A 12,137-nucleotide genomic window follows, 5' to 3' on the forward strand; every position below is an offset into this window, starting at 1 on the left:
GACGCTGCAAAGAGAATGTAGTGAGGGAGGAGCAGACGTTTAGAGATTATGCTGGAGTTTGGGGATCATGTTAATTCCAGTTTTGCAGGGGCTGGTTTGGAGAGGGGCAGGGTGGGAAGGAAAGATAACATCTGAACTGGGTTCTTAAGGCTGGGAGATTACCCAGGAAGCTGACAAGACAGGATGAGTGCATTTCATCCTGGGGTAGGAGCTTGTGAAGCAACTTGGGGAATCCAAGCTCCTCTAAGTTACCACCCATGACCAGAGCATCAGAAGCTCTACTCAGGGGGGAAACGAGGGAGGAGATTGGAGTGGGAGAATTTGGAGGAGTCAGATTATAAAGATCACGAAATCTGGGTCTAAATTTAGTATGCAAAGTGAAAAGTTTTAATGGGAAAACTTGCTTGTTTTCTGAAATTAAGATGTTTTGAAAGTTTTTGAAGAGAACGTGTGATAAATTGGGTTCTGGCCCATTGGTGAGAGTCTAAAAAGTTGCTTGACTAAGGCAGTTATGAACCCTCAGCCACTAAAGAAAGGATCAAAGTAGATTAGCACAAGATGACAAAAGCGACTTTGCTAAAGCCATGTGGGCGGATGGGCAGATTCGCCAGGCACAGGGGAGGGGGGACTTCATGGAAGGGGTGGTGTCTGAGCCAGTTAGCTCACTCAGCTGAGAAGGGTGAGGGCCAAGCTGTCCCCATTGGGAAAACCCAAGTAAGCAAAGAACAAAGGCAAGAACACCTTTACAATTTCCTCTTTCCTTCTAAAAATGTACGAGGACTGTCTCCCTAGGCACAATTCGGGGGTTAAAGTAAGCAGGGAAACAACAGCTACTAAAATGGATTTTTTACCATTTACTGTTGCCCCTTGAACAGCGAGTTTTGAACTGCATAGGTCCATGTATATGTGGATGTTTTTCAGCCACAGGTTGGGTGAATCCTCAGAAGCTCAACCCCTGGATACGGAGGGCCAACTGCCTTAGGCCGTTTTATTTAAGGGACTTGGGCGTCCGTGGATGTTGGTATCCACGGGGGTCCAGAACCAACACCCCGTGGATACCGAGGGATGACTGTATCTTGTATCTCAGTGGTGTGATGCAGTTGGAGTATCATGTTTGCTTGGCTTTACCTGTGACCCACTGCTTTGTCTTGTAGAAGAGCTATCTCATAAAGTTAGCTGTGCCGTGGGGAGAGACACAGTCAGAAGACCAGCTCTGTGTGCCGTCATCTTAGGGGTTTCCGTTAAACATGTTGCCTCTTTTTAGTCTTCCTTAGAAAATAGCCTGTGAAGTATGTGTCTTGTGCTTGGTCATCAAGTCAATAATTAAAGCTTTATACTTAAATCTGAAATCATATGTTTATTATGCTTCCATGGCATGTGGAAAGATTGGGGGAACATATGTATACACGCACGTGTGTGTGTGTGTGTGTGTGTGTATTCGTGTGTTAAAGTATTATACAAGTGTAGGAAAAATACATACAGGCCTCTATCATGGAGGAGCGTACAAAGTTAGTACGGATTTAAGTTAGGCACACAGGCTGTGCTCCCATGAGGAGGCGGAGTTTACACCTCTCTGATGCTAGAGGTTCTTCAGTGGAAAAGCATGAGAGGAACTGCTATGTCAAGGGCAGGACACGAATTTGGGGCATAACTGAGTCAGAGTTAGATCTGATGGGTGACTTGTACAGTTTGTGAGAGTGAGGTTTGCTGAGTTCTGGTCTCCTCACCCTTGGTCACATACACCAAGTAGAACCTTTGTCTTTGGTGCCCAGCTGCACACTGTGGGTGGGTAGCGTCTAACAGTGGCATTTCCTTTGTGAGGTTGAATAGGAATTTCTGAAGAGCATGAGAGCAGCGCTTGGTGTTCAGAAGAAAGGCTTTACATGTTGTCCTAGGTTCCCCGGAGAGGGGCTCTTGGCCACCGTGCGGCAAACTCCAGGGCCAGCTCCACGTGTGGTCTTGATGAGCATGCAGCAGGGTGGCACCTGCCTCCCCAGGAGGCAGTCCCTACCCGTCGCCTCCTTCCCAGGTCTTTGCTGGGACTCTTGGAGGAACTGGGGACTTGCAGGGGTTCCATCTGTCATTTTAAGACAAAGGGCTGTTTTTGTGCTTTGCCCTTCGTCACTGTGAAAGTTGCAAAGCTTTGGAAGAAAAGAAAATGGGTGTTACCTATTTTTGGTTGTATTTGGGCCTAGGGTTTCAAAGATTCATCGGTTTTAGGATTGGAAATCAGTGTGGAAAATACTAAGTATTAACCTTTGCAAAAACGTATTTTGAGAATTTGGTGTGGCTGTTTTTCATTTTTGTTGGTTGAGTGCATTTGGCTCTGAACACATTGTGCAAGACGAGAGCTCTTTTCCCCTCTGAGAGCCAGCTTTATTATAACGTGAGAAGTAACACTCGGGAGGGTGATCAAGAGCATAGCCGAGATCCACATGTGGCGTCTGTGGATGCCCATCGCCTTAGAAGATGAGGTCCAAAGCCGTGAATTTAGCTGGGACACACTTGCCTCGCCCTGGCCTTCTTGTTCTACTGTGTATCTGATGGATAGTCATTTGCCATTTCAGGAGCTCAGCGTGCAAGCCCAGCATTTCTGTGTTGCTCTTCTTTCTGGAAAGTATCTCTTCCCCCTCCTCACTTCTACTCTGTTTTCTTACTCTGTGTGGGAGGTGTGTCTGCCAAAGAAGATTTCACCACTTCTTTGACTTTCCTCCTCTCTTCTCCCCCGTACCCTGCCCCCCCTGCCCCCGTATACAGTGGGCTTCTGTTGCTTGTGTCCACAGGTGCCTTATTGTACTTTGTTATTGCATCATGATTATTCTACAGATCTATCATCTTAGCTGGATATAAATTATGTCACAAGAGACTGTTTTAGTCTTCTGTCTGTGCTCAACAAAATAACATTCGTGTTAGCTTTTTAGCCAACTAGAGGGTTAAAGATGATTTGTACTCATGAAATTTGTTTACGTTTTTGAACCTTAAGTAGCAAATGCTTCTTATGATATTTGGTCGCCTCTGATTAAGTAACCTATTCTAATATAAAGTTTGAATCGCCTTAAACAGATAAACCAAGTAGTTATAATTAACTTTTGTTTTATGTGAGGTTTTGCCGTTGGATTCCTAGAGTTTATCCCTTTGGTACATTTAGTTAATATAATGGTAAAGAGTTGGGCTTTATGCTGTCACGGACTAGCTGTGTGGCCTTGGGCAAGCTGGGAGTGTTGGTTTCCTTGTCTGTAAAATAGAGACAACGTGTGAAGATTAGATGATATGGCAAGTGTAGGCAGTTGGGACAATGCCTGACACTGGATAGACACTCAATCCAGAGAGCTGTTTGTTACTTTTGGTAAAAAACTGGTTTGTGTCCAACTCTTGAGTTACATGTTCTTTGCAAACAGAGGACACCGAGGAATACCTCTGTGAAGCCTTTAACTGCATTTTGATAGCTGCATAAAGGAAGCTGCCTCTGTGCTCCGCATTGATTACTGACCTGCCTCCTCCTAGTCCTGACTCCTCAAGGCTTGGGATTTGGAAGAGAGAGGTCAGTGCGGACAGTCATTTGGGGAGGAAGATTCTTAGCCAATTAGCGGTGCTGCCGCTCAACTCTTTAAAACCTTGCCTCATAATTTTGACAGTGTTGAATGAAGTAAAACATGTTATTTGTTCTGTCTGCATAGAGTTCTCAGGAAACTGATTGTGAGGTCTTCTATTTTATTATAATTGAACTGTTGTTAAAAATGTTGACATCACTGTCACGTGGGATAGAAGTGACGTGCTCTGGTCATCACTATATGGTACCGTCTCTCCATCCCCTGGCCCCTCCTGTGTGAGACCCCAGGAACCCAGCTGGGATTTCAGAAGTAATCTCATTAATGTGGATATTTTCATTTGCTATCAGTGTATGAACCTACTCCAGTGATTGTTTTGTAAAATCTTACTGTGAATATAATTTTATGTTTTCTTGTTATGTGGGGATTATCTTGTTGAGCTTATCTGTAGAATAGGCTTAATTTTGATGATTTTCAGATGGAATTCCAGCTGCTTATGCATTGCTTTTCACATTTGAATGTTAGGTTAGCACAGCCTTAAGATTTGAGAAGTTAGAAATTTTGTTGGGAGAACCACCCCATGTGTTACAAAGAAAAAATTCTATATGTGACTGTAGCTAGAAATAAAGTAAGTAATAAATTAAAATATAGTTTTGATGACAAAGGTGAAAAAGCAGTTGCAGTTATTAGGAACTATTGTGTAAGTAGCTGATATTATTTAGTTTGACGAGGATGAAAATAGAAGAATAGACTTAATATAGCAAGCCTCCGTTTTTTTTTTTTTATTCCAGATAATTGTTTTTTGGCTCCTGTTGAGAGCTTATCTGATGCTTTTTGAATGCTTATTAACATTAACCAAATGCTTTTTTCTTTTTAAAAGCAAATACAAAGTGTAATAATATGATTAATCAGAGTAATGACTTTATTTTAGAACATCTTTGCAGAAAATATGTTCTGATGAGGTATAATTTTATCCTACCATAGACTAGAAAAATACATAATATGCATAAAACCCCTGGTCACATGCATAGTTGTTAAAGCTGCACATTTTAGAATGCAGTGTAACATGAGTAAGTCTGGGCTAAAGGTGACTCTTGTGTTATCTGAAAAAATATTTTATAAATAAAGTGCCTTATTTTTTCATTTATATATTGAATTCTTTTAAAATATTTAAACAGTATTTTTTGCATATTAATAATGTGCCAATTACAAATAATGCAAAGCTGTTCTTGTAAAGCACTGGATGTTTGTAATACTGTTAGCCGTCTTTCACTATAGCACAAAAACGTATCACCAGTTAGGGTCCTTTCTTCTCAGTACTCAAATCGTTATGTTAGAAGGAAGTTCTTTTTGGCCATTAGGCTTAGAGCTTATACTTGGTGCAATATTGCGTTAACTTTGACCTTTTTAAAAATAACTTTAAAATGAAGACTTTTCAGAAGGTTTTTAGACATTTTCTATAATGAATTTTGTTCTAGAAAATATTCTGAGGCTGTGCTGCCATGCAAAAACATTCAAAAAATATATAGTGATCACAAAATAGTTGGCTACTGTGTAATTAACTAGAAGAGCAGTCACAAAATGTGAGGTGGAACCATAGTAGTTTAAGAGTTATGCCCGCTTAATTGATACAAAACTTGATTTTTTATTGTACTTAGGTGTTCATGTGTGTATATTATTTGTGTGTGCTTATATGATTAGAGTATGAATTTGCTCAAACATATTTACAAGTTTGTATTTTGAAGCGTGCTTATTTATATGTGCTTATCTTCCAACTCTTTCAGATTCTCCAGTGAAGAAAAAGATACAGTCAGCGTGTAGCTGCTTAATGTTACAGTATCCAAATAGAAGTTGATTAAGCATATTGCTACAATGGGGCAGTGTTTGATAGTTTAAAAATCAATAAAAATGAACTGAGCTGCTACACAGGGACCTGGAAGCTGGTTTAACAGTGCCAAGGAGTTCTCTCTCCAGTTGCTAGTCTCTCATACACTTCTCCAAGAGAATTATCCAAGTTTTACAGCTGGGAAGGACGGACCTTTGAGGTATTTAGTTCATCTTCCTCATTTTACAGATCAGCAAGTTGGGCAGAGACATTTAGGTGAATTGATCTTGAGCAGCTTATTTGTGTCTTGTTCAAGATGATGTTTGTGGAATAGTCTTTAAAATCTTTTCTTATCATATTGCTTCCCATAGTTACAGTTTGTTGTGGGCCGGTAGCAAGAGGGAGGTTGTGCTGTATCATTTTTATGATGATAAAAATGATAAATAATAAATAAAATATTATTTTATTAAATAAATAAATAAATAAAATGATAAATGATAAAATGATAAAAATGATGATGGCGAGCTAGCCTGTTCACAGGTCTGTGTACTAGGCTGTATTCAAAGCGCTTTTTACATGTTTGTTTGTTTAATCCTTACAACCATGTGAAATGGCTGCTGTTACTGCTCGCATTTCATGGACGTGGGACTGAGGCACAGAGAAGTTGCTGGTTGCCCAGAGTTCCACGGCTAGGAGTTTCCAGTGCCTTCGCTCTTAACTATCATGGTTATGCTTGTTCACATTGATAGCAGAAAGAGCTTTCCTGACTAGAGTAAGAGCTTAGAAATGCTCTCCATCCCAGTTACAAAATAAAGCTTGTCAAGCTTAGCACATAGAGCTGAGGTTACTCAGCAGGTCAGAATTTGAAGGACCTTTTTCCCCACTCTAACTCTTTAACTGTTGGAAATCCATTTCGGAGTTGTGTAGACCGTAGTCCAAGTTGGATTTGCTATTGCAAACAGTCAAGGGAATTTCCAAGCTCTTCAAGAGAGAAAGTATAGTTGTTCCATCAGAGATGTTTGCTTACATGATTTGCTTAGTAAGATGTAGTTGAAAGTAAAGATGTCTTGCTTAAGGTGGAGAGTGGCAGTATTTAAACGGGAGTTTCAGCATAAAGGTTGAAATTTCGGACATAAAGGCTTAGAAACTACTTCTGGGAAAATTAATGACAACATTAAAATTCTAAGTAAAATCAAGAACAAAACATTTCATATTTTTTTCTCATGCAGTAGGTACAGAAGAATATAGAAAAGATGTACTGTTTTAGATATATGTGGACCTATATCCAGATTGCAGATGTAGGTAAAAGGCAAATGAAGAACCAGTTTTAGGGGTGAGAGATCAGGGTTAGGAGATTTTATTAGTCTTTCATTTTAACAGTGAACAATAAACCTTGTTACCCTCTTTCAGAGAGTTTTAGAACACATGAAAAAGATCTAAGGGCAATATAAAGCAACACGTATATAATTTCAGATGAATATGGTACAAGCAGTATGGAATTCTCAAAGGGAAAATGGAGCAAAAGAAAAATCTGAAGGGGATAAAAGCAATCAGAATATACTTTTTGGAGAAGTTAACTTTGTTCTCCTTGAAAACCTAAAGGAGGCAGAGATTTGAGATGGGTTTTAGAGAAGAGAAGGATAGATTGACAGAGAAAGTAAGTTTTGAGGCTTTTGCAGAAGAACGAATGGGGGAAATGATACAGAAGTGGTTGTTGGTCTAGTTTGCCTGATTAGAGTGGATTTCTCACTGAACTTGAAACTTTAATGAAGAAGAAGAGAGGAAACTTTTTAGATTTGATATGTGTAGTTCCTATTTATGATAATTGTACAATTACCAAGTTGAGTTCTTTTATACTAAGTTGAATATTTACAGAAGGCTAGGGACAATTTTATAACACCTTGAAATTAAAAAACAACCTCTCCACAGAGAGTCTTTAGAGCAGTGAGTCTCTTCTGTATGATGCTGTAATGGTGGATACATGTCACTCTACATTTGTCCAGACCTATAGATTGCACACCAAGAGTGAGCCTTAGTGTAAACTGTGGACTCTGGGTGATGTGATGTGTACGTTTGTCATCTGTAACAAATGTACCATCTGGTGGAGACTGATGCTGGGGGTGGGGGGAGCCTGAGCATGTGTGGGGATATATGCGAGATCTCTGTACATTCTGCTTAATTTTGCTATGAACCTAAAACTGCTCCAAAAAAGTGTATTTAAAAAGAAATCCAAAAACGCCTCCACCTAGGTCCGTATGATTTGTTGGTATCCAGGAGATAGGGTGATAGGTTAAAAGAATGAGTCTCTCTCTCTCTCTCCCCCCGCCTGCTTCTCTCTCTCTTTTATTTCAGAAAATTATCTTCATGCACACGAACAAACCAGCAAAAACTAATATGTGACCTCGAGCAAATAACTTGAATTTCGTGTCTTCATTGAGAACACGGCATGGGAGTAGGCAGGGGTCGGGGGCTGGGTGATGTTGATCTGTAGTTTACTTTTTAGCTGTAAACAGCTGTTATTCCAGGCAGGGGTCAGCAAGCTACAGTCCAGTGGTCAAATCCAGCCTTCCACCTGTTTTTGTAAACGTTGTTGCTGGAACAGCGCCATGCCCATTCATTTACATGTTGTCTGACTGCTTTCCTGCTACGAAAGCGAGGAGCTGCAAATGGCTGAACAAGGCCTAGAATATTTACCGTCTAACGCTTTACAGGAAGCGCTTGCTGACCCCTGTCCAGGAAAGAGAGGAGAAGTAGATAATTTATTTATAAACCCCTTTTCTGTTTGGGAGTAAGTCCGAAAGCTCCATCTTTCCGTAGAGTTCTGCTGTAGGAGTGAATCGCAGGGGGACTCAGGGCTGCTGCATGAGCATGTCAGGATCTGCCGCCTCACATCTGTTTGGGAAGGAGTCCCCGTGCTTGTGGTTCCAAGGTGAAGAGAGCCTTAGAGGCTGAGTTGGTCTTGCCAGAAAAATTCTGTTGTTTTTGATGTTCTGATGCCAAGATCGTGGGTCCCCACCCAAAAGGCCCGGGTCGTCAGGGCGGGAGCCAGCTGCTGTGTCAGATAGAGCACTGTCCTTTCTCTGATTGTCGTGTTCCCCTTAGTCACCACTGTGTTTCACTCACAGAGTAGAAAAACACCATAAGCAACGATTTCCAGTGCTGTACATCTTGTGAAGGATTGTTCCACAGAGAAACAGAGCTGTCTGTGAGAGGAGGGCCTTCTGAAAAATGGGCTTGAAAAGGCAGTCCTGCCACTTGTGAGTGGACCTAGGGATGGGACAGGTCGTCTGAGCAATGACTGTACTAACACGTGAGGCATTGCACTTTGTGCTTGGGTGTTTGAGAACATGATTAATACCTGGTGGGTCTGAATTCTCAGTATTCCCTACAACACTTTCTCTAATCTCCAAGTGATTCTTTATTTCTGTTGGTTTGGGATAGTGAGTAGGATGAGGGTGAATAGAGGAAATGGTATTTTTGTGTTCTGGTTTCATTTTATTTTGCTTACGTTTAAATACTCTATGTTAAGGATAGGCTCGATTGAGTTCATAATAACTACTTGAGTAGTTTGACAAATGCTTTTGAAAGCACTGTCAATTCTCCACAAACACATTGGAACCTTAGTCTCTTTACTTTGGTACCAGCTGATGTTAGCACATGGCTCAAAAATGGTCTGAGAATCGGGAACTGTTAACGCGTTGCCTTTCTCGGTGAAAGAAAGAGCCTGTAGGGTCATGGAGTGACCCAGAAGCCTCTGTCTGCAGTTCTGCAGGCCCTGCTGTGATGTGTGGGACACACTGTGGAGTTCAACAGCTCTGCCCCTGTCTTCTGGGAAATTTATAGTTGAAGACATTTAAAGACCGTAATGGCTTACACATGCAAGTTCAGACAGCTGTGCAAACATCTGATGAGTGAATATGTAAGTAATACTCAATTAACATACATAAGCAGATGTGTGACTATGTGACAAGGGTTAAATGCATCATTTGGCCTCTTATTTGTTGATAGTTTAAGTTGATTTGTTGTGTTTTGATGAAATTAATGCCATATGAGTGATAAGTTACATGCCTAGCATTCACACTAACATCCTGGACGAGACAGAGTTTGCACTGTTTGTATTTGATGCTCTTTCATGGAAAGGGTGCCTTTGTCAGTCTCCAGACAATAGTTTTTAATTGCCTCAGTCAAACCACTATACAATATACTTTTTTTTACAGATATGTTAAGATATAATTTACATGCAGTAAAATTCACCCACTGTAAGTACAGTTCAATGATATTTGGTACATTTATAGAGTTGTGCAACCCTGGCCACAATCCAGTTATAGACCATGTCCATCCTACCCCCCAAATTTCCCTGAGCTTTTAGTAGTCAGTCCTTGCTCCCATTCCTGGCCCCAGGTAGCTCCTGGTTTGCTTTCTGGCTCTTTACGTTTGCCTTTTCTGGACATTTAATATGATGGGATCATGCAATTTACAGACTTTTATGTCTAGCTTCATTCAACTAGCATGAAGTGTTTGAATTTCACGTGTATCTGGTTTTTTGTTACCTTTTATTGCTAAGTAATATTCTGTTGTACGATAGATCACATTTGATTTACCCATTCACCAGTTGGTTTTCATTTTTTAGTTATTGTGAATAATGTTGTTGTAAGCAGTCATCCCCAAGTCTGCAGTTAGCTGGAGTTTCTCTAAATGCCACTTAGGTCAAGTTGGTAACATGTTTTACCTGATACAATTATCTCTGATTCCAGCTCTCTTAGGGTTGCTGTTTGTGTAGTGTATCTTTCCCTGTCCTTTTACTTTGAACCTTTCTTTGGCTTGTTGAACCTAAGATATGTCTCTTGTGGACATGTTGTTGGAATTGCTTTTTTATCCAGTCTGACAGTTTGTCTTCTGAGTGTCGTGTTTATTCCATTTACATTAATGTAATAATTGTTACTGATGGATTTAAGTCTGCCATTTTGTTATTTCTTTTTTGTTTGTCTCATAATCTTGTTTTTCTCCATGTCACTGTCTTCTTTTGTGTTAAATAGTTTTTAGTGTACAATTTTGATTTCTCTGTTGCTTTTATTGTTGTTGTTATTATCATTTTGAGTCCATTTCTTTGACCAAGTCATTTGGTTGTTTCAGAGATTATAATATGCACCTTAATGTATCACTGTCTACTTGAGAATCATGCTAACTGAACAATGGTAACTTTGTTCCAGTTTGTCTCTTTCTTTCCCTTTATGCTATTATTGTCATATATGTGTGATCCCTGTATGTTATAAACCCAGCTATACAGTGTTAAATTATGGCTTTATACAATCTTCTATGTTTTAAAGAATTTAAGGGAAGAAATGAGAAAAAAAAGAATGTAAGAAACAAGAAAAAAATATTAATAGAGTCTTATTTACCACTTCCAGCAATCTTTGTTTCTTCTTGGGGATTTGAGTTATTGTCTGTGTCATTTCCATTCAACCTGAAGGACTCATATATCCTCTTTGTAAGGCGGATCTTCTAGCAATAAATTTATCTTTTCGAAAAGTCATGGGATGTCTTTTTTTCTCATTCCGTTTTGAAGAGTGGTTTTCTGGTTATAGAATTCTTGGCTGGTAGCTCCCTTTCCCCCCAGCACTCTGGACATCCCACGGCCTTCGGTCTTCCATTGTTTCTGATGAGAAATCAGATGTTTATTGTGTTGGTTTTCTCTGCATGATGTATTATTTTTTGCTTGCTGTTTTCAAGTTTTTCTCTTTGTTTTTGGCTTTCAGCAGCTTGAGTACTATGTGTTTAGGTGTGGATCTCTTTGTGTTTATCCTACTTGGAGTTTTGTTGAACTTCTTGGATGTGGAGATTAATGGTTTGTTTGGTTTTTTTTAAATCAAATTTGGGAAGTTTTAGGCCATTAGTTCTTCAAATATTTTTTCCACCCTTTTCTCTTCTCCCATTACAAATATGTTGGTAAGCTTGATGTTGTTTCACAAGTCTCTGAGGCTCTGTTTATTTTTCTTTGATCTTTTTTCTGTGTTCCTCAGATTGGTTAATTTTCTTTGAGCTAGCATCAGCTGTACTGATTTTTTCTTATACTAGCTCAAATTTGCTGTTGAACCCCTATAGTAAGTTTTTCATTTCATTTATTGTACTTTTCAATGCAAGAATTTCCATTTGGTTCCCTTTTTTTTTTTTTTTTTTTTTTTACAATTTATATCTCTTTTTTTGAGATTCTCTATTTGTTGAGTTATAATACTTTAATTTTTTTTTAAATTAATTAATTAATTTATTTTTGGCTGTGTTGGGTCTTTGTTTCTGTGTGAGCGCTTTCTCTAGTTGCAGCAAGCGGGGGCCACTCTTCATCGCCGTGCGCGGGCCTCTCACTATCGCGGCCTCCTCACTATCGTGGCCTCTCTTGTCGCGGAGCACAGGCTTCAGACGCGCAGGCTCAGTAGTTGTGGCTCACGGGCCTAGTTGCTCCGCGGCATGTAGGATCTTCCCAGACCAGGGCTCGAACCCGCGTCCCCTGCATTGGCAGGCAGATTCTCAACCACTGCGCCACCAGGGAAGCCCAATACTTTAATTCTTTAAACATGATTTCCTTCAGTTCTTTGAATATATATTTCATATAATAGCTACTCTGAAGTCTTGACCAGTTAAATCCAACATTTGGGGATAGTAGGGATCATTTTTATTGACTGCTTTTTTTTCCTTTCCCTGAGTATGGGTCTTGCTTTCTTGTTTCTTTTCATGTCTCCAAGTTTTTTGTTGAATATCTTACATTTCAG

At 39.9% G+C, this 12,137-nt stretch overlaps 1 protein-coding gene and 1 long non-coding RNA gene across 9 annotated transcripts in view; one reads left to right on the forward strand and one right to left on the reverse strand.

The window, feature by feature from the left end:
- The window catches only part of LOC309638003, a 789,902-nt gene that overhangs the window by 42,495 nt on the left and 735,270 nt on the right, over positions 1-12,137 (reverse strand). The window lies entirely within an intron of this gene.
- Positions 1-12,137, forward strand: part of HIVEP1 (HIVEP zinc finger 1) — a 144,137-nt gene that overhangs the window by 9,278 nt on the left and 122,722 nt on the right. The gene's annotated exons all lie outside the window — the stretch shown is intronic.

The sequence above is a fragment of the Balaenoptera physalus genome (assembly GCF_965194825.1).
Source record: "Balaenoptera physalus genome assembly, chromosome: 11".
Lineage (NCBI taxonomy): Eukaryota > Metazoa > Chordata > Mammalia > Artiodactyla > Balaenopteridae > Balaenoptera > Balaenoptera physalus.